Genomic DNA, 24,181 nt, shown 5'->3' on the forward strand with positions numbered 1-24,181 from the left:
AGAACTCCTGTTGTGACTAAATAGTTCAGGACCACATGTAGATCCATCTGAGGTTAGGGCCTTGGGGAAGAACTGGATATCACAATATAAATGAGTTCCAATACCCTTCTCTTCATGCCAAAATGGGAAATGTTCAGACTTTCATGCCCGGGGCAAGACAGTGATGATTTTAAACATATCCTGCTAGCTGCCTGCTCTTTAGCTCTTTAGAACTAAGATAGGACATTATTGGAAGGCCTGCCTTGGGAACCAAAGGAGGATATAAGAAGGGCACTGGAGGAAGAAAATATTAATTCCCACTGAATGTTAATTAGTATCAAACACAGTCACTCACTGGAAGGCTCAGTATGTTTGCAGAGAGGCTTCGTGGCTGTGAGTAAAAGACCAGAGAGGAGGGTGAGGACCCAGGTGAGGGTGAATACATCGACTCACCAAGTGCCAAGAGCCTCTTTCTGAAAGGACTCCACCCTAAGTGCATTAGTCCAAATCTGCTGTTTCCATTGCATTAGGCTGGGTCACTATGTCTGCAATGGCTTTACTAAACAAGATGGGCAAGAGCCGGACAAGGACAGTAGGGTTTGCTTTCCAGTTCCTCCTCTCTCTGTACATGAGAGCTGACCCAGATGAACAGCATGTAGAGAGATTACAGGCAGTAATAAATGCCATGAGGTTCAGACAGGAGGCTCAGCAGGTTGCTACAGGGCTGAACCAAAACACTAAGCTTACAAGTCAGACCCCAAGATTTGAGCTATAGGGAGAGGTTGAATATGCTGGGGCTGTATTCCCTGGAGTGTCGGAGGCTGAGGCATGACCTTATAGAGGTTTATAAAATCAAGAGGGGCATAGAGAGAATAAGTAGACAAAGTCTCTCCCTGGATGGGGGAGTTCAGAAGTAGAGGGCAAAGGTTTAGGGTGAGAGAGGAAAGATATAAGAGACATAAGGAGCAACTTTTTCATGCAGAGGGTGGTGCACGTATGGAATGAGCTGCCAGAGGAAGTGGTGGAGGCTGGTACAATTGCAACATTTAAAAGGCATCTAGATGGGTATATGAATAGGAAGGGTTTGGAGGGATATGGACTGGGTGCTGGTAGGTGAAACTAGATTGAATTGGGATTTCTGGTCAGCATGGACGAGTTGGACTGAAGGGTTTGTTTCCGTGCTGTACATCTCTATGACTCTACAACTCCTCCAGGCCCACCAGAGAATGATCATGTCTTCTCTATGTTACAAAGGCTGTGGGAGACCAATGATTCATAGAGTTGAAAATGAAGGATTTTAGCAGTTAGTGCTTGCCAACTCCCCTGCAACCATTACCGAACATGTGTCCAGACTCTACAAGAAGCTCACCACAAATTTTGACAGGGTTAACTACAGGAGTCCCTTGCTCTTAAGTTAAATGTGGATGGAATCACTAGAAACAAACAGTGTTAGGCAGAAATCTGCAAAAAGCAGACAGGTTCATCTGCTGGCTGGAGAAGAGGCCGGGGGCCCTTGAACATTCTTGGAAGTGTGGGTGCTTCGAGCAGGTAAGGGAGCATTGTTGAAATGGTCACACCTCTGCTCTGCCTTTCCAACATAGTGAGGCAAAGCTGGAGTACAATTCCACCATGGCAGAGCTAGACCTAAGCTTGAAGAAGTGGGCAGAAGACCCTGCAGCATAGTCTACAGAAGTCCATGTTCTCCAGTGAAATCACAGGGCCCTGCAGTGAAAACTGCAGTGTATTCTGAAGGAGGCTGAATAAACTGGGGTATTTTCTGCAGAGCATTGGAGGTTGAGGGGTGACCTTATAAAAATTTATAAAATCATGAGGGGCATGAAAAGGGTAGATAGACAAGGTCTTTTCCCCAGGGTGTGGGAGTCCAAAACTAGAGGACATAGGTTTAAGATCTCCCCTGAATCTCCTGCCCGTTATCCCAAAACTATGCCCTCTCATGATTGACCCTCAACCAAAGGGAACAGCTGCTCTCTATTCACTCTGTCCTTACCCATCGTAGAGAGCAGACTCTGGGAAAAACATTTTCACTCAGCAAGTGGTGAGAATCTGGAATGCACTGCCTGGGTAGGTAGTGGAGGTTGGAAATGTTAAAAAGTATTTGGATGAGTACTTCAAATATCATGACATTCAAGGATATTGGACAAGTGCAGGAAATTAGGATTAGTGTGCCTTTAGTGATAGTTATTGTCACTGCAATTCATTGGGCCAAAGGTCCTTTTCTGCGATGTATGAATCCATGTCCATCATAATTTTATACATCTCAATTAAAAGATTGGGGGTGCATGCATTGTATTCCCTGTTTGATCCCAACATTTCCACATGGTGGCCATTTCATCCAACTCATCTCTTGAAAAGACTCATGGGGCAAGGACACACATAGCTGGAAAGAGAAAGCAATTAATTATTTAATTTCATCCACATGTCATTTCACCTGATATATTCCATTTAACTCGATGAAAAGTGAATCATAGTCTTATACACCTCACTCATGTTCCCCTCTCTCTGCTCTATCTAAAATCTCCTTATAGTTCAATTTTTCAATTCCAGCAACATCCTGGTGAACCTCTATACCCCATCTTGTGCTATCACATCCTTCCTGTAGTGAGGTGATCAGAACTGCACACAGTACTCCAGCTGTGGCCTGACCAATGCTCTCTACAATAACTCCTTGCTGTTGTATTCCCTGCCATGACTGATGAAAGCAAATGTCCCATCCACCTTCTTAACTCTGCTCTTCACATGCTCTGCCAACTTCAGAGGTTTGTGACTAATTACCCCAAGATTTCTCTGATCCTCTAAGCTACCCAGAGATAGGCCAGGCAGGAAGAAACCTTTCCCTCGACTGAGGCATCAATGACCATGAGGCACAGATTTAAGGTAGGGGTCAGGGGGTTTACAGCAGATTGGAGAAAATACATTTTTACCCTTTTCAGAGGGTGGTGGAAATCTGGAACTTTTGTCTTTAAGGAAGAAACTCTCAAAGCATTTAAGAAGTATTTAGATATGTACTTGCAATGCCAAGGCCTATATAGTTGTGGTCGAGAGTGTAGAGGTGGAAAATCACAGCAGGTCAGGCAGCATCCAAGGAATAGGAAAGTCAATGTTTTGGGCAAAAGACCTTAATCAGAAAGGACCTTTGCCTAAATTGTTGACTCTCCTGCTTCTCGGATGCTACCTGACCTGCTGTACCTTTCTAGCACTACACTCGTGACTCAATCTCCAGCATCTGCAGTCCTGACTTTCACCAATATAGCTGTGTGCCAATTGATGGAAAATGGGGACAGACTAGTCAGATGGTTATTTTTGACCAGCATGGATGTGATGGGCCAAAGGGCTACTTTTTCTGTGCTGTACATCTTTATAACTCAAGGACCCGATACCTGCTTAAAATAGTCCAGCTGAACAAAGAAACAGAAGAAAAAAATTCAAAAGCAGGGAATATGATGTAACCTGCTATATAATGTGATGGTTAAGAATGTTGCCTTATACTTCGTAGCTTCTTAAAGTTTAAAATTAACAGTTCCTTATGATGTTATCTGTAATATATAATTGAGAAATTAGGGACCAAACTTGTACTAGCAACAAAATAGATTACTTAAGAATTAGTTGGGAGAAGTCAGGAAGAATATTAGGGTCCTGTGCTCACTCAGCATTCCATATTTGGTACTTTCTGCATTGCATAAAGCATCATTTAACTTTGCCACATGAGTAACCAGTTTCTCACAAGCATAAACAAAACATTCACCAGTGCCAAGTTACCCTTTTTGGAGTGTAATGAGGAGACATATCTCCACCCAGAAGGATGATGCGCCTGTGGATTTCTCTGCCACAGGAAGCAGTTGAGGCCAAAACATTGAATGTTTTTCAGAAGGAGCCAGATATACTTCTTCAGGATAAAGGGATCTCAAAGGGATAGTGAGAAAGCAAAATAGCTTTCATCAGCCATGATCATATTGAATGGTAGGGCAGGCTTGAAGGGAAATATCACCTATTCCTGCTCCAATTTTCGATGTCCCGTTGTTTGCATTAGTGCAATGTTTTTGGAAATAAGGGTTTTTTTCAGAAAGAATGAAAGCGAACTTTCAAATGGAGGTGGGCAAGAGGACAACAGTAATCCAAAGTCATGTGTAACTGTCCCATGGTCATTGGCTGAGAGGATTTAGGCACATGATTGATACAGTAGACATGGCTGACCCCCAAAATAATGGAAAGGTGGGGAAAGTGGAATATCAGCAAAAGCAGGGGAGCAAACCCCATCTTCTTGAGGGAAGACCAGGAGTTCCCTGCATCAGCTTGGATGAAGAACAAAGAACAGCTGCCACCAAAGACTAACATGAAAAACTCCAAGACATCTGTGACACAGGAGAGACATGTGATCATGAACCCTCTAAACTCTTCTCTCACTGTAACAATGTTGCTCTGGTCAATTTCCTCATCCACTCTGCAGCCTGCTACTCCCATCCAAATAAGCTGAGAAAATCTCAAACGTTTCAGATGATTAAATAGGCTCTCCTGCTCTCTGGGTCCTCTTACTTGTCTCTTTCCAGTCACACTCTTCTGCCCCTGAACGCTGACCAAATCAGAAGTTACTATCCAAAGTTACGTGATTGCCTCCTGATTCAGAGAATCCAGGTAGTTTTCCCCTTCCCTGATGCATTCATCCAGCCCCCAAGTGATAAATTCTGAGCCAAAATTACTCAAACATCAAACACTTGCCACAGATGTGTTCGTCCTGGATCACATATCCCACAGAATCTACATACTGCAACCTTAAAACATTACCTGTCCCGCCACCCTTACTGAGTTTTATTTAAATACTTAATAACTTATCTATGTTACTTTTTTTACACTTTTTATTAAATATATTACCATATTATATTAGAAATAGATTAGAATAGATCTTAACCACTCATTAAATATTCACCAAACAGCTTCTTGAATTTTCTGTAGTAGAGCAAGAATCTATTCCTACACAGTGAGAATCATAGAAAAGCAAAAGGAAACAAACAACTCCTTCTCCCCTTCACTAAACTTTCTGTGCACACCAAAATCCTACAGTTGTGCTAATTTCCTTAGAGGTGCTGAGTTGAAGGATCCCTCTGGACAATATAGATACACATTATATTACGAGTCATCCACTCACTGAAACAGGGAGCAGGAGTGAGTCTGACTTCCAAAGTTGTTCACTTACATTTCAAAGTGCAACGCAAAGTTTAGTCTGCTCTTACTCCCCTTCCTAACAAACTCCCCTAGCAGTGGAAAACGAAGCCCTCAAATATGTGCACCGACGAGTATCAGTTTCTATTATTTCTGGACCGTATCCTTTTTGCTCTTAAAGAGACCACTACTTACAACACTGTCAACAGTTGTTGAGAAGTTGGACTTAGAGGAGAAATCCTACAATCAGTGAAAATATTCCAAGACTCCATTCGACTTCTTGCCAAATCTTCACAAAGAACGCAATGCTTTTAACATCTAAAAATAACAACAGCATCATGCTTAGCACAAGCATGAACTACAAATGATGTTGATATTCATCTGGGAGCTTGGAAGGAACTGAGAATATAAACTTGAGGGTTGCAGTGAATATAAAGGTATTCCTGTTATTTGCAGCATTAGTTTTAGGTCTTATGGCAGGAGATGACACAGTTCTTTAACAACTTCCGTAGAGAAACACAGCTTCAATTGGTCACAGCAATATAGCATGTCTTGAGCCTATTCACACTGTTTCCTGGATAAGGAATTATTAATAGCATTTGTCCATCTATTGCTCTCCCTACACATCTGAGATTGTGTCTCCCTAAATCTCCTACCTCAGACTCTTTGCCCTGAGTCAAAATGTCAGGAGGATTACTTTGATGAAAAAGATACCTGTTTAGAACTATGGAATGGACTGCATTGCTGCAAACCATTGCATAGCAGAAGCAAAGTATCTCTGAAAACTTCCAGAATTCACAAACTGAGATCAGTTTAAAATCATTGATAATAGATACTCTTTCCCCTGCAACCCCAAAATTTTGCTGCCTGCACTTTGTGAGTGATTTCAGGAACTGGCAAGAATAATATGGTGGATACTAAAATGGCATCCAGGTCCTAAAAACATAGTCAGACCCTATTGTTTCAATATCTATTTGTTCCCTCAATGTTTCAAGCAGTATGCTAATCAGCTACATTTATGCTTGCTTCAAAGCCACTTAGGGTGGGTTTTAAACAGCAAATGAGTAGAACATATTGTTTCAATATTTTTGTCTAATGAGCATTCTATTCATGTTTATAAAAGGGGAGTCAAACAGATGGAAAACACTCCCACTAACTTCAATGGCATAATTAGACATTGGTAAAATTGAGAATACAGCCATTCCAAAGTGGCAATTAAAATGTACTAAAGTTATTCTGAATTTTAGTTCCAGAAAAAACATGTGGCAACAAAGGTTGTATCAGGAGCTTTGATTATTAATTATGAGGATAATTCTTGCAGAATTTAAGATGATGATAAAGCAAGGGAATTTGAAAATGATGACTAATTTGTGACCTCCAGATTAATCCTGAGAACTATGAATGTGGAAGGGAAGACAAGATTTCAAATACTCGATACAACTCCTATCAATTATTTTCAAATACGTCGGTAAAGCACCATCAAAACCTAAAACAGCATGGAACATGGATAATTGAAATGGCTTTTAAAAACCTATTTATTATGGATTAAGATAATTTAGTTATAATAGTTGATTAAGCATATAATATACCTTCGTGACCTAAGTATATCGATTACATTTCATAACAAGGTTTTGCTCTCAGGAATTTAACTATCCGTTTATTGGAAGTAAGTAATGTAAGTAGCATAACAAATTGCAAACTTAGTGCCAAACCTGATATTAAATCACCAACTTTGTTGAAAGAAATATAGCTGAAATTTGAAGGAAATATATGTTGCTCTTCTCATTCAGACTAATGACTAAAACCTCCATGAAAATTTTGCAAATCATCTATGCCAAATATGAAAGCGGTCCTAAACATTTGAAAACCATATAATTACATAATTAAAGGTTTTGCACTTATCAAAGTGCCTGGTCTATCTGAAGCATGCTGATCGGTACCTATTTCATGGCAAGCAAATGATAATTGCTGAGAAAACCTTTTAGTGCGGCTGTAAATTTAACAAGTGAATATGAACTTGCCGAACAATCCTTTGCTTTGAATGTAAAGGAGGATTTTGCTTGCAATTAATAATAATACATTGTACGTTCCATCATTTAAAACCACAAAACAACTAATGTTTACAAAGAACCTTCAGAACATTATTTTTAAAATGATTTGGAGACACCAGTGTTGGACTGGGGTGTACAAAGTTAAAAATCACACAACACCAGTTTATTTGGAAGCACTAGCTTTCGGAGAGCTGTAAGATTGTCCTACAATCTTATTCTCCACAAACACCTAATGAAGGAACAGCGCTCCGAAAGCTTGCGCTTTCAAATAAACCTGTTGGACTATAACCTTGTGTTGTGTGATCTTTCAATTTTTTAAAATGACACAATCAAATAAGGAGATATTAGGTCAGGTGACCAACAGCTTGATCAAAAATGTTGTTTTTGGGAAGGGTTTTTAATGAGGAAAGTGAAGTAGAAAGGTGGAAAGGTATACAGAAGAAATGAAAGGCTTAGTGCCAAGGCAGCTGAAGATATGCTCACTGATGGAGGAATAATTATGATTCAGAATGCACAAGAGTCTAGTCATTGCAAAATAGTGGCTCCTCCAATTCATTCTAAATATCACAGCAGGAGATCCATTTCTTACTTATCAATAAATACATTTTAAAATAATAAAACCTTTCAAACAGATAAGTACTGCCGCTCAATCATTTAGTCATTGTCTGTTTCATTTCATTAAAGTAATTACACATCTGGAAGTGTTCAAAAGATGTTCTGATGGGCCTGAGTGACCTTCAGCCATCAATGCCTGGATACCCTTATTAAACATTGCTCTGAGGTAGGGTCATTTAACTCAAGGCAAATTACAGGACCTTCAAAAAATTGGATCAGAAGAAGTCAATTAGCTCTTTGAGACGACTCATACGTCAGTCAGATCATAGTTAATCTGTACCTCAAATTCTTTCAACAGCATATTCTTCACAACGGTAATATCCTTACTTAAAATCAATTTATCTTCCTTGAAAATTCCAATTCTCTCTATCGGTAACCTTTTCAGTGAAAGAACTCCACAACTGAATAAGTCTGTATGCAAAGTTCTTCCTGATTTCCCTTCTGCCAAGTTTAGCTCAGATTACACCTCTTTCTTCGTCAAAATCAAACAACTCAAATTTTTCCAACTTATCCTCATAAGCTTACCCTAAAGCCCCATTCTAATCCTGTTGAATCTGCAAGGTTAACTGTCCAAATATTGCATTAGAATCCCTACTGTGTGGAAACAGGCCCTTCGATCTAACAAGTCTCCATCGACCCTCCGAACAGTCTCCCACCCAGACCTATTCCCCTACATTTACCCTCTGACCTAACCTATATATTCCTGACCACTATGGGCAATTTAGCACAGACAATTCATCTAACTTGCATATCTTTTGGACTGGAGCACCCGGAGCAAACCCGCACAGACACGTGGAGAATGTGCAAACTCTACACAGAGACCCGAGGCTGGTATTGAACCCGGGTCCCTGGTGGTGTGAAGCAGCAGTGCCACTATGCTGCCCTGGAGATATTGTCAAATTATAAAATTAAAAACTGAATGCAATTCTCTAGCTCAAGTTTCATCAAAGCATTATGAAATCAAAGGATATTCCAAATCTTTTGCATCATAGATGACTTCACACATCTCCCTCATTGGTAATAGGTTTGCACATTCAAGTCATCTATGTCCCTAAGAAAACATCATGAGTTACTAATAGAAATATTTGACGAATTCATACTCTGTGGCAAAGCCATGTATGGAAAAGCCATATGCCATCACTCAGCATATGATCTGTATTGGCTGTTGATATCATTCACCCCAGGCTTATGTTTTATGTAACTCTGAAAAGCTACATCAAAGTGGCAAGACTCTTTCAACTATACCTTCCAAACCCCAGCTATCTAAGCCTGGAAGAACAAGGGGATTAGGTGCATAGGAACACCAGCAGTTATATATTTTTCTCTAAGTCAAATACTATTCTGACCTGGAAATGTATTAATATTCACTCATTGTTCCTGGAGCAAAATTCTGTACAAGTCCTTAAGTTATTATTATAACTTTCAGGAAGGCAGCAGACCATCAGTTTTGCAGTTGAGGTTGAGCATTAGATGTTGGCATTGTCAGCAACTCTCTTATTTGTGTGCAGGGTACAAGTGGAGGACATTGAAATTAGCATAGTGCTAATGTGCACTTTCCGCAGACAAGTTTCCTTTTACTGGTTTGGGGGGCATGTAATCTAAATCATGCAATTAAAGAAATTCTTTGATAATATTAATTATTTTCATGCTTTTCTTTGTGATTGCCAAATAACCACTGACACCCTAGCTCCTCGCCATATTTATATCCGAAAGAGCAGTCCTTTCAAAATCTTCATGATTTTTGCATGTACTAACTTGCGATTTATCTTTTCTAAATGTATAGAGATAATGGTTACAAAATGCAATCAAGTGGGAGGATTGTTAAACCTCCATGGACCATTGTTTCTGATGCAGAAAGTATGCAAACTCTTTCAGCTCCTCATTTGATTTAAATTTGACATTTGTGATTTAATGACTTAATTGTGCAGCAAGTGCTAAACATGGTATTAAGTGGTTTCACACATGAACAGAGGGTGCAAAATTGTTGTTTTAGTTGATGTTTGCACCACAAAAGTAAATCTGTATTACTTAAAGCAAGCTTGCAACTCTTAACAGACAGATGAATTCTAATAGTAATGGATGTTGAACTGGTGGAAGAGACTACAAGCAAGAAGAACACTGAATTATAACTCAACATGGTGGAGTGCAGGTCGTAGGGTTTTTCAATGCTCACTTGAGGCTTGAGTTGAGATGCAGAGAGGATTGCTGAGTTTGAAACAAAGTCGTCAAGGAGGACCACTGAGACAAACTCTCAGAAAGCAGTGTGAGCAGATGGCTCTGACAGTTAATTGCAGGGTTTCTATGTGGTGCTGCATGAAATGCAATGACCTGATACTTTATAAATGTCAAGCTCTTTTAATGCATCTGCAAATGTCATTTGCAAATAACTGCCCCACTACCCTCACAAACTGATCAGTTCATCACACTCCCAAATCTGACTCACAAAGACACCATCAATAAAATTTGATGCCTAACTATTGCAGTCTCACGTAAGTGTAAGTCCTACACACCTATTGTGTTATGTCTCAGTACTACCTTATTGTCGTGGTGATACAATAAGCATATCTCTTGAAGTTATACCAACATACTAAACATCATTCTTCTTTATCCAAAGAGAAAGATTATGCCAAACAAATACACATGGTTGTACATTAGCACAAGTTATCAATTTGATAATTATATAAACAGGATAATTGTCAGATGCATTAAGATTGAGACAGTATGCAGGCTTGGGCCAACAAGTGGCAAGTCATATTCGCTCCATACAAATACCATAATTAATAACAGACAATCTAACCATTGCCCCTTGATATTCGATGGTATTACCATCACTGAAACTCCCACCATCAACACCCTAGGGGCTATTGTTGACGAGAAACTTAACTAGACTTTGTCACCTAAACACAGTGGCTATAAGAGAGGTCAGAGACCAGGAATATTGCAGTGAGTCACTCACCTCCTGACTCCCCAAAACCTGACTATCATCTACACAGCACAAGTCAGAAGTATGATGGAATACTCCCCCCATGCCTGGATGAGTACAGCTCCAACAACACTAGGTGCAGAATCTTAGGTAGAAAGCGGAAAAATAAACATTACAGTCCTTATTACTGAAAAGTTGGAAAAAAAAGAAACACAGTTAACAGTTCAATACCGCAGCCTATAAGTACCCTGCTGTGCTGGGCTTCCACTCCTCAAAACAGACCTCCCTCACTTTAAGCTTGACCTCACCACTCCCGTCGCCGCTGTCCCAAGCTGCCTGCTCTCACCGCTTTGCATCCTGTTCCTGTTCCTGCTGCCACCTCAGTCTGCTTGCTCTCATTGCCTTGCAGCATATTCCCTCTCCTTGTGTCACCTCGGGCTGCTTGCTCTTGCTGCCTTGCAGCCTGTTCCTGCTCCCGCTGGCCACCACGGGCTGCTTACTCCTGGACTCTGGAGTGGAGTCTAGTTCTGGTACCACTCCAGGCCCCCAGCCATTTCCATGCTCTGGACCTCGAAGAAGCTGTGAGGCTGCAAATAACCTGAGTACTGCCCAGGCACTGTACGTGAGTACATGCGACAATAAACTGATTTCAAAATTCACTTGTCTTCTGAATATAAGTTGTAGTGGGAATGGCTATCCCTTCTCCAACACTGCAAGAATGAAGGGGAAGTGATGGCCTAAAAGTATTATCCCTACACTATTAATCCAGAGACTTAGGTAATGTTCTGGGGACCTGGACTCAAATCTTACCATGGCAGATGGTTGAATGTGAGGACAAAACAATTCAGAATTCAGAGCCGAATGGTGACTGTAAAATCATTGCCAATCTTCAGGGATCAATCCCACCTGGATCACTGCTATCCTTACCTGGTCTCACTACATTTGACTCCAGACCCACAGCAATGTGGTTGATTCTTAGCAATTAAAGATGGGCAATAAATGCTGCCTCACCAACAAACCCTACACCCCATAAATGAATAAAAAAATCATGTTTTGTTGCTTGACTCTTAATAATCATTGATTTGATAAGACACACAATGTATTCTGCTAGACCATTCGAAGGTGGATAGTGGTGTGATGGTGTGATATGGTTCACTTTCTCACTTAGTATATGTCTTGAAAGAGTTTGCCAATGATCTGTGGCCTTTTGTCAAACACTCTCCACTCTGGGATAATTAATAAACTGAAAACAGAGCTAAAATAAAGCATAGAACTGCAGATGCTGGAGATCAGAAACAAAAACAAAATGTTGGAGAAACTCAGCAGGTCTGGCAGCATCTGAAGAGAGGAAAACAGAGGTAACATTTCAAGTCCAGTGGCCCTTCATCACTGTACTCAATGTTAACTCTGTTTTCCTCTTTAGAGATTCAGCCAGATCTGCTGAGTTTTTCCAGCACTTTCTGTTTTAGTTTCTGAAATTAGTGCTCCCCTCACTGAATGGGGAATTTAGAAAAGTCATCTGTTGTAGAGATGTAATCTCTGCGCAGTGTATATAGGTTTATTGCTTCCTTTGTCCATGGTGGGGCAGGGATGGGATTGTCTTTTTGAGCCATCATTGTTTTCCCAAAATGGTAGTCTGCTGGGTCCAGGTGTGGGGAGTGGAATGTTGAGGGGAAGATGCAAATTACAAAAGAGGTGGGGAGACAGGGAGGCTGCCAGTGTGTTTGGAAGTGAGAAGGAAGAATTAAGGCAGACAGAGAGACTGCTAGCAAGCTTGAACAATGACAGGAAGGTGCCAAGGAAGATTGAGGCTGTAAGGGTAGTTAAGGAGTCACAGTACAATGCAATGAAGCTTCTGGGAGACAGGGAGGATGCAGGAGATTTGCAGCTGAAAGGCAGGTTGCTTCTGAGGGAAAAAGGGAGGCGGCAAGGACCTGATAGAGAGAATTTAAACTTGAGATTGAGATCTGAGATGTACTAAGTAAGGTTGCAATTGCTTGGTTAAAATCTTCTAGCTTTTTCCATGGAAATGTATTAGCTGACACCTCATCAATCTGTGGAAAGTGTGCACAGAAAAATAGCATTTTGTGTAGAAGTATGAGTGGTTTTTAAAAAATAAAAACCTTTGTTGTTAATTTTTGCCTGCAGCCTGAAGCCAATTAAAATATTGTGGTGCTCACAAATTAACTCTTTCCTTGTGTATTACAGCTTTAAATTTAATTGAGGGTTGATAAGTATTGGGGATTTGGATGCAATCCTCTGCTTCTGTGCGAGTCTAAATACCCCACATATTAGCACAATTACAGAAAGTAATGTTACTGTGTGACTGCATCACCTAATCAGTATGAGTTATTGAGTTTGAAAAGAGACCCTGTAAACCAAAACCTTAATCATGAAAGTAAGATGCCAACGAAAGATCTTAAGAACAGCCCACAAAAAATGTGATGCCTTGATCTTGCAGCTCAGACTATAACGAAGTAGTAAAATAATCAAAATGTTTTTATTGTATGAAAAGCCTGGACAGCTTTCAAAATATGACTTTGTGCTAAGAATCTGTTTCTTATCGACTGAAAATTATTTCAAAATGCTTCATCACTTGTTTGCAGGCTACAACATGTTATCTTCATTCCAGCTGATCACAGATCTGATTAAAAGGACAGTCATTACTTAACCAGATGAACACAATAAAGCATTGTATCTACGAGCATCAAGTGCATGCAATCAATGTCAACAGAAAGATGTTAAAGGATACATTTGTAAAACAAAATAGACAAAAAATCTATAATGGGACACGTTGCTATCTAATCAGCTGTATTATCATGTACAGCACTCTCATCATAATGCTCTGTGATATAGCATGACCTCCAATATCTACGCTTTATGGCTCCCTTCACAATAAAGAGTCTGCATTAATTAAAGTTTTTACATTGCAAAAGCCCTAAAAAATGTAACAGAACTGCGGCTTACTGTGCAGGCAATCATTTAAGGTTCCACATTGCTATTAAGTATTGTTCTATTACCAAGGATTGTACTTTATCAGAGCATGATAAACATTTTAATCCTTGGATTGTGTGCAAATAATTTTCTTTCACTGCAATTGTGACAGGTTTAATTATGTTCTTATTCCAACACTTTAAAAACATCCCAGAAGATGGTTGGAACTGAGGGATAAGATTTGAAATCCGATCCACAGAGTATAAAACAATGTTTGCATTAAAGAATAATTTGCAGACCATATCAATTCTATGGGGGCAGGCAACATTACTAGTTACTTTTCACAATGATATCATTGCGTGTAAGTTGAAGCCTGAATGTAACCCATACCTGTCTTCACCTTGAGTGTACTAGTAGTCATCACCTCTTCAATGGCTTTGGGACCCTCAGTATTGGATTTATACTATTGCTGGCAGGGTTGTCATTTACGCCCTTCAGCAGTTGTCCTGTCCGTCCTTTTTCTTTCCTTTCCATGACTGGTGGAGCATCCGTTTAGTAGTGTTTGGCTTGCTGCAGCTAGTCCAATAGTTGCTCCTCTTAGCCTAAATCACCTTTTTCCCAATGAGTCTCTCACCGATGAATACTTCACTGGCTAAATAGCAAACTTGTCCACAAAGTAATTACAAGGCAACCTCACTGACCTCTCTGGCAGTCTCAGCTGCTGCTTCATGCTCCTTTGGGGCAGCATGGTGGCTCAGTGATTAGCACCTCTGCCTCACAGCACTAGGAACTCAGGTTTGATCCCTCATGTGACTATCTGCGTGGAGTTTTCATATTCTCCCTGTGCCTGTGTGGGTTTCCTCTGGGTGCTCCAGTTTTGTCGCACAGTCCAAAGATGTGCAGGTTAGCTGGACTGGTCATTCTAATGTGCCCAATAGTGTCCAGGTAGTGAGGGGACAGGTCTGGGTGGGATGCTCTTTACAGAATCAGTATGGACTTGATGGGCCAAATGGTCTGCTTTCTTACTCGAGAGCTTCCATGATTCTATGATTCATCTGGTTTTAGCTATTATCCTGTCCTGGACCCCTTTGGATCATTCAGCCACACTTCCTGTCTCGTTCCACCCCACCATCCTCCCTGGTCCTCACCTTCCACCCCATCAACCTCTGCATAAACCACCTCATCTGCCGACATTTCCGCCACTTACAAACGGACCCACCACCAGGGATATATTTCCCTTCCCATCCCTATCCACTTTCCACAAAAACCATTCCCTCCGTGACTACCTGGTCAGGTCCACGCGCCCCCCAACAATCAACCCTCCCCTCCTGGCCCCTTCCCCTGCCACCGCAGGAATTGCAAAACCTGCACCCACACCTCCCCCCCTCACTTCCATCCAACGCCCAAAGGAGCCTTCCACATCCACCAAAGTTTCACCTGCACTTCCACAAATGTCATTTATTGTATCAGTTGCTCCCGATGCGGTCTCCTTTACATTAGGGAGACTGGATGCCTTCTCGTAGAGCTCTTTAGGGAACTTCTCTGGGGCACCAGCACCAATCAACCCCACTGCCCCGTGGCCAAACATTTCAACTCCCCCTCCCACTCTGCCAAGGACATGCAGTTCCTGGGCCTCCTCCACTGCCGCTCCCTCACCGACCAACGCCTGAAGAAAGAACGCCTCATCTTCCACCTCATAACACTTCAACCCCAGGGCATGAATGTGGACTTCAACAGTTTCCTCATTTCCCCTCCCCTCCCCGCACCTTACCCCAGTTCTAACCTGCCAGCTCAGCACCATCCTCATGACCTGTCCTACCTGCCAATCTTCCTTCCACCTATCCGCTCCACCCTCCTCTCTGGCCTATCACCTTTATCCCCACCTCCATCTACCTATTGCACTCTTAACTACCTTCTCCCCAGCCCCATCCCCCCTCCCATTTATCTCTCCACCCCGGAGGCTCCCAGTCTCATTCCTGATGAAGGACTCCTGCCCAAAACGTCGATTTTCCTGCTCCTCGGATGCTGCCTAATCTTGACTCACACTTCCTGTCCAAGAAGCATTTCATATTAAATGCTGGGTAAAATACCAGGAAATATTCACAGCAGTCTGTGCAGGGGCAACTCCAATTTACCACACTTATAAATAAAGAACATAGAACAGCACAGCACAGGAATGGATACTTCGGCCCACCAAGACTGCGCCGACACATGATGTTTTTCGAAATGAAAAGTCTTTTGCCTCTAAGCAGTTTGTATCCTTCTATTACCTGTCTATTCACATATCTGTCAAGATGCCTCTTCAACATTGGCTTTGTATCTGCTTTCCCTACCTCCTCTGATAGTGCTTTCCAGGCACTTAGCGCTTGTCTGTGTAAAAAAAATGCCTCTTTCATCTCCTTTAAGTTTACCCCTTTTTTACTTTAAACAAATGTCCCTGAATAACTGACATTTCCACCCTGGGGAAAAGACTCTAATGATCTATTCTATTCATGCCTTTAATAACTTTGTAAACTTCTATCAGGTCACCCCTCATCCTTCAATGTTCAAGTGAAAACAAACTGAATTTGTCCAATTTCCCCTCACAGCTAATACCCTCCAAATGAGGCAACATTCTGGTAAAGTGTTTCTGTACCGTCCCCATTCAGTGAGTTCGCAACACAATAAACACTAGTTTCAGAAACTAAAACAGGAAGTGCTGGAGAAACTCAGCAGATCTGGCAGAATCTCTGAAGAGGAAAACAGAGTTAACATTGAGTACAGTGATGAAGGGCCACTGGACTTGAACTATTATTTCTGTTTTCCTCTCTTCAGATGCTGTCAGACCTGCTGAGCTGGTGTATGGGAGAAGGATTCACATTTTTGGATCATTGGAATCTCTTTTGGGGTAGAACTGACCTGCACAAGAAGGACGGATTGCACCTAAATTGGAAGAGGACTAACATACTGGCAGGGAAATTTGCTGGAGATACTCAGGTGGATTTAAACTAGTAAGGTGGGGGGGGGGGGGTGTGGGACCCAGGGAGATAGTGAGGAAAGAGGTCAATCTGAGATGGGTACAGTTGAGAACAGAAGCGAGTCAAACAGTCAGGGCAGGCAGGGACAAGGTAGGAGTAATAAATTAAACTGCATTTATTTCAATGCAAGGGGCCTAACAGGGTTAGAAACATGGGACTGGGATATCAAAGCAATTACAGAAACATGGCTCAGGGATGGGCAGGACTAGCAGCTCAATGTTCCAGGATACAAATGCTACAGGAAGGATAGAAAGGGAGGCAAGAGAGGAGGGGGAGTGGCATCTTTGATAAGGGTTAGCATTACAGCTGTGCTGAGGGAGGATATTCCTGGAAATACATCCAGGGAAGTTATTTGGGTGGAACTGAGAAATACGAAAGGGATGATCACCTTATTAGGATTGTATTATAGACCTCTTAATAATCAGAGATAAATTGAGAAACAAACTTGTAAGAAGAGCTCAGCTATCTTTAAGAATAATAGGGTGATTATGGTAGGGGATTGTAATTTTCCAAACATAGACTGGGACTGCCATAGTGTTAAAGGTTTAGATGGAGAGGAATTTGTTTAGTGTGTACAAGACAATTTTCTGATTCAGTATGTGGATGTACCTACTAGAGAAGGTGCAAAACTTGACCTACGCTTGGGAAATAAGGCAGGGCAGGTGACTGAGGTGTCAGTGGGGGAGCACTTTGGGGCCAGCGACCATAATTCTATTCGTTTTAAAATAGTGATGGAAAAGGATAGACCAGATCTAACAGTTGAAGTTCTACATTGGAGAAAGGCTAATTTTGACAGTGTTAGGCAAGAACATTCAAAAGCTGATTGGGGGCAGATGTTTGCAGATAAAGGGACGGCTGGAAAATGGGAAGCCTTCAGAAATGAGATAACGAGAATCCAGAGAAAGCATATTCCTGTTAGGGTGAAAGGAAAGGCTGGTAGGTATAGGGAATGCTGGATGACTAAAGAAATTGAGGGTTTGGTTAAGAAAAAGGAAGCATATGTCAGGTATAGACAGGACAGATCCAGTGAATCCTTAGAAGAGTATAAAGGCAGTAGGAGTATAATTAAGAGGGAAATCAGGAGGGTAAAAAGAGGACATGAGATAGCTTTGGCAAATAGAATTAAGGAGAATCCAAAAGGTTTTTACAAATACGTTAAGGACAAAAGGGAGAAAATAGGGCCCCTCAAAGATCAGCAAGGCGGCCTTTGTGTGGAACCGCAGAAAATCAGGAAGATACTAAACGAGTATTTTGCATCAGTATTTACTGTGGAAAAGAACATGGAAGATATAGACTGTAGGGAAATAGAATGTGACACCTTGTAAAATGTCCAAATTACAGAGGGGGAAGTGCTGGATGCCTTGAAATGGAAAAAAAAGATAAATCCCCAGGACCTGATCAGGTGTACCCTAGAACTCTGTGGGAAGCTAGAGAAGTGATTGCTGGGCCTCTTGCTGAGATACTTGTATCATCGATAGTCACAGGTGAGGTGTTAGAAGACTGGAGTTTGGCAAATGTGGTGCCACTGTTTAAGAAGGGCGGTAAGGACAAGCCAGGGAACTATCGACCAGTGAGCCTGGTGGGCAAGTTGTTGGAGGGAGTCCTGAGGGACAGGACGTACATGTATTTGGAAAGGCGAGGACTGATTATGGATAGTCAACATGGCTTTGTGCGTGGGAAATAGTGTCTCACAAACTTGATTGAGTTTTTTGAGGAAGTAACAAAAGAGGAATGATGAGGGCAGAGCAGTAGATGTGATCTATGTGGACTTCAATGAGGCGTTTGACAAGGTTCCCCATGGGAGACTGATTAGCAAGGTTACATCTCACGGAATGCAGGGAGAACTAGCCATTTGGATACAGAACTGGCTCAAAGGTAGAAGACAGAGGGTGGTAGTGGAGGGTTGTTTTCCAGACTGGAGGCCTGTGACCAGTGGTATGTCACAAGGATTGGTGCTGGGTCCACTGCTTTTCATCATTTATATCAATGATTTTGATATCAGCATAAGAGGTAGAGTTAGTAAGTTTGCAGATGACACCAAAATTGGAGGTGTAGTGGACAGCAAAAAGGGTTTCCTCAGATTACAACAGGATTTGACCAGATGGGCCAATGGGCTAAGAAGTGGCAGATGGAGTTTAATTCAGATAAATACGAGGTGCTGCATTTTGGGAAAGCAAATTTTAGCAGGACGTATACATTTAATGGTAAGGTCCTAGGGATTGTTGCTGAACAAAGAGACCTTGGAGTACAGGTTCATAGCTCCTTGAAAGTGAAATCGCAGGTAGATAGGATATAGTAAAGAAGACGTTTGGTATGCTTTATTTTATTGGGCAGAGTATTGAGTACAGGAGTTGGGAGGTCATGTTGCGGCTGTACAGGACATTGGTTAGACCACTGTTGGAATATTGCGTGCAATTCTGGTCTCCTTCCTATCGGAAAGATGTTGTGAAACTTGAAAGGGTTCAGAAAAGATTTACAAGGATATTGCCAGGGTTGGAGGATTTGAGCTATAGGGAGAGGCTGAGCAGGCTGGGGCTGTTTTCCCTGGAGGCTGAGGGGTGACCTTATGGAGGTTTACAAAATTATGAGGGGCATGGGCAGGATAAATAGACAAAGTCTTTCCCCTGGGATTGGGGAGTCCAGAACTAGAGGGCATAGGTTTAGTGTGAGAGGGGAAAGGTATAAAAGGGACCTAAGGGGCAACGTTTTCATGCAGAGGGTGGTACGTGTATGGAATGAGCTGCCAGAGGAAGTGGTGGAGGCTGGTACAATTGCAACATTTAAGAAGCATTTGGATGAGTATATGAATAGGAAGGGTTTGGAGGGATATGGGCCAGGTGCTGGCAGGTGGGACTAGATTGGGTTGGGATATCTGGTCGGCATGGACGGGTTGGACCGAAGGGTCTGTTTCCACGCTGTACATCTCTATGACTCTATCACTCTATAACATTTTGTTTTTGTTTCTGATCTCCAGTGTCTGCAGTTCATGCTTTATTTTAGCTCTATTTTCAGTTATTTCAGCATCTTAGAACGGAGAGTATTTGACAAAGGGCCACAGACCATTGGCAAACTCTTCCAAGACAGAAAGAAAATTATTCACACACAATCCAAAGATTAAAATGTTTATCATGCTCTGATAAAGTACAATTCTTGGTAGTAGAACAATACTTAATAGCAACGTGGAACCTTAAATGATTGCCTGCACAATAAGCCGCAGTTCTGTTACATTCTTTAGGGCTTTTGCAATGTAAAAACTCTAATTTATGCAGACTCTTTATTGTGAAGGGAGCTATAAAGTGTAGATATTGGAGGTCATGCTATATCACAGAGCATTATGATGAGAGTGCTGTACACGATAATACAGCTGATTAGATAGCAACGTGTCCCATTGTAGATTTTCTTGTCTCTTTTGTTTTACAAATGTATCCTTTAACACCTTTCTGTTGACACTGATTACTGTACTCACTGTATACCCATGACTGTGTCGCCAAATACCAGACTAATGCCATTTACAAGTTCGCTGATGACATCACCATAGTCGGTCGAATCTCAGATGGCGACGAAACAGATTACAGACGGGAAGTGGGAGACCTGGAAAAATGGGGTGTTGAGAACTAACTCTCAATGCCAGCAAAACGAAAGAACTCATTATTGATTTTCGGCGGGATGATACTCATGCCCCCCTACACATTAACAGCACAGAGGTGGAGAGTGTCAAGCTCCTTGGAGTGGTCATCCACAACAAGCTTTCTTGGACACTTCATGTGCACTGGTTACACAGGCCCAACAAAGTCTCTTCTTCCTCATGCAGCTGAGGAACTTTGGCAAGTCAGCGAATACCCTTGCCAACTTCTGTAGGTCGCCAACGAGAGCATTCTGTCTGGATATGCCATTGGGATCAGAGATGGTTACAGAGAGTGGAGAACTCGGTCTGGACAATCACAAATGCCAACCTCCCAGCTACAGAATCTATTACAAGGACTGCTGTCAAGGAAAGGTCGCCAGCTTTCTCAAAGATCCATCACACTTTGGCAATGTTTTTCTACAACCTCTACCATCGGGGAGAAGGTACAGAAGCCTGAACACACACACCAGTCGGTTTCGCAACAGTTTCTACCCTGCTGTTTTTGGAATACTGAATGGACTCACAAACTTTTAACATTCGCCTGTACCTATGATTTTGTTTTTACTCCTGTTTACCTCTTATTTACTATCTATGCTATTTAACTCTGTGATCTGCCAGTATTGCTGGCAAGACAAAGCTTTTCACTGTGCCTCGGTACATGTGACACTAAATTCAATTCAATTCAATTCAATACAAATCCTCTATATCCTTCTGGTTTGTGAAGACCAGAATGGTACACTATATTCCAAATGTAGCTTAAATAAAGTCTATGCACTGGCAGCATGACTTGGAGGTGCTTCCAAATCAACCTGTTAGACTATAACCTGATTTTGTGTGATTTGCAACATAACTTGCCAGATTTGTTTTAACTTGAAGACTTGACCAATGAAGGCAAGCATGCCTAATGCCTTCTTGAAAATGTTATGTGTTGCCAACTGTGGACTTATACACTTAAATCCCTCTCTATGTTAATATTACTCTGGGTTCTTGCCATTCCCTGTATTCCTCCTTCCTGCATTAGGTCTTCAAAATGTATCATATCACATTTGTCTGGACTAAACTCCATCTGCCATTTGTTTCCCTATATCTCCAGCCTCTCCCTATATCTGCTGTATCCTCTGGCAATCCTCCTCACTATCTGCAGCTCTCCCAATCTTTTTTGTCCACAGCCATATAAAGCAGGCCACCTATATTCTCCTCATTTATATTTATTTATATTACTAATGACAGGGGTCCCAGTACTGACCCTGGCAGAACCACTGCTGGGCACAGATCTCCAATCAGAAAATACCCTTCCATTGCCACTCTCTGTCTTCTATGCCTAAGTGAGTTCCACATCTAACTTACCAACTCATGTGACTTTAACTTTTGTATCAACCTGCCATGACGAACCTTGTCAAAGTCCTTGTCCATATCAAGAACATCTATCACCCTATCCTCATCAGTTGTCTTTGTCTATTACATTTGTGAGAAATGACCTTCTCTCACAAAGCCATGGAGGCTATCACTAATACGTCTATATTTTTCCAAATGTGAGTAATTCCTATCCCTAAGAATCTTATCCAATAATTTCTCTACTACTGATATAAAGCGGACTGGTCTGAAATTTCCTGGATTATCCCTGTTGCATTTCCTAAACAAAGGAACAACACTGGCTAATCCCCAGTCCTCAGGTACCTCTTCTGTGACTAAAGAGGATACAAAGACTTCATACTAAGTCTCAACAATTTCCTCACCTGCCTCTCTCAGCATTCTGGGATAGATCCCATTAGGATCTGGGGCTTGTCATTGAAGTAGTATTAGCTTTTCAAAACACCCAACATGTTTTCATATCGATTTCTTTCTTTTATGTTGACATGCCCTACAATATCATCATACCTATCCCAAAATTCACCATTCACCATGTCTTTCTCTTTTGTGAATACCAACGCAAAGTATTTGTTAAGGACCTCAGCCACTTCCTCCAGCTCTATGCGTAAATTCACTCCTTTGAGTGAACTTTTCCCTCTTGCTCCTTATATAAGTATAAAATGCTTTAGAAATTTCCTTAATCCTGTTTGCCAAAGACATTTCATAGCCCATTTTAGTCTTCCTAATTCCTTGTTTGAGTTCTTTCCTGTTATCTTTGTATTCTTTGAGTGCCCTGTCTGTCTTTAATTTCCTAAACCTTATATTTGCCTCCTTTTTCATTTTTGACAAACTCTCAATTTCTCTTGTCAAGTGACCCAAAGTCGTGAGTTTTGTGTACAGTCTTAAAATTTGCTGATGACATCACATGGAGGAAGATGTGCCAAACTTTAACAAGAATTTTAAACATCTAAAAGGGAAGTGGAAAGGCCAAAAAAGAGGGCGAAGAAAAACATGTGCAGATATATGCAGAAATACAATGAAATATATTTTGGACGTTGGAATAGGAGTTGGAAACCTAGCCATTTGGGAAGCAGAGAGTTAATAACATGAAGATACACAGGTCATTAAAAGTATAAACAAAATAGATCATACAATGACAGGTCAAACAGATCTTTGTGGCACAGTGTCTCAGTAGTTAGCACTGCTGCCTCACAGCACCAGAGACCTGGGTTCAATGCCCGCCTTGGGCAACTGTCTGTGGAGTTTGCCTGTGTCTGCGTCGGTTTCCTTCCACAATCCAAAGATGTGCAGACCAGGTGAATTGGCCATGCTAAATTACCCACAGTGTTAGCTGCATTAGTCAAGGGGAAATATAGGGTAGGGGGATGGGTCTGGGTAGTTTAATCTTCGGAGGGTCAGTGTGAACTTGTTGGGCTGAAGGGCCTGTTTCCATACTGGAGGGAATCTAATCTTTGGCTTTTAATTCTCGAGGCATTCGAAAGAAAGTACAAAATGAAAATGTGAACTTTGTTTGCTGGGCCTTAAGTTAAACTGCAGTTGAAATATTGCACTGTATTTTATAATCCTCCACTTCATCCTTCACATTCGCTGCTGGCATGAGGGTGAGGGGGCTCGCAAAATAGAGTGGATGCTCTCCCAGTGCCTTCTACCTCATCCCCAACACACCCTCCAGGTTATGGTGGGTGAGTAAAGCAGTCTGCCTGCCTTTAGGCTAATTAAGGACCACAACATGCAAATAAATGAACTTACAAATTTGAAGCCATAATAGGTAATTTTGCCTCCCGAGCCTGCTTTGACAGTTAATAAGCTCATGGATCATTTGATTATAGCATCAACTATACAATCTTATTTACTCCAATTAATGACCTTGTGAGGGCCTCATGCTGTATCTGCTTCTCTAATACTTGCAGCAGAGAAGGTAGATGTAAGGAGCAGCCCTCAGTTTTCACTACATTTGCTACTATCAGGCAAGGCAGGGCAAGGTCCCCTGTGTCCAGCAAAGCTATCATCATCCCCCAAAATTAATCCTCTTTAAAACAGGCCCCTCATCTCTAAAACCACATCCCAAATCTCCGCCCCTCACTGCAGTCAGTCAGGTAAAGTTTTCAGATTGCCTGAATTCCAAGATACATCAGTCTTCTGCTTCTTCAAGGACTACTGCAGTCCCAGCAGTGGATGCTACTTAATCCTGGTGCTGTTGAGTTGCAAATTAGCTGGCACATTTTATTGTGATATTTCTTTCCAGATGAGGGTGAAGGTTGCACTTTGACTCAAGGTTGCCCCAGTATTGTATTGCTGCAACGTACCCAGGCATCAAGTGGGCAGGTTAACTATGGACCCTTCAGTTGTGTGGAGTGGTAAATGTACTCCCATGTGCACCCGGCCCATTCTCTGCTGCTTTGGCATCCTTTTATGGAAAGAATATATATATTCAAAAGTTAAGGTTATCCTTCATGAGAATAAGGGGAGTTTGTTTAAGTTCTTCAGGATA

General features: G+C 41.6%; 1 protein-coding gene across 1 annotated transcript in view; it reads right to left on the minus strand.

Moving 5' to 3' along the window:
• LOC122550254 (contactin-associated protein-like 2) overlaps window positions 1–24,181 on the minus strand; it is a 2,045,475-nt gene that overhangs the window by 717,319 nt on the left and 1,303,975 nt on the right. The window lies entirely within an intron of this gene.

This window comes from Chiloscyllium plagiosum, unplaced genomic scaffold (genome assembly GCF_037043375.1).
Source record: "Chiloscyllium plagiosum isolate Xiang-an unplaced genomic scaffold, Cpla_swu_hap1 HiC_scaffold_5, whole genome shotgun sequence".
Taxonomy (NCBI): Eukaryota; Metazoa; Chordata; class Chondrichthyes; order Orectolobiformes; family Hemiscylliidae; genus Chiloscyllium; species Chiloscyllium plagiosum.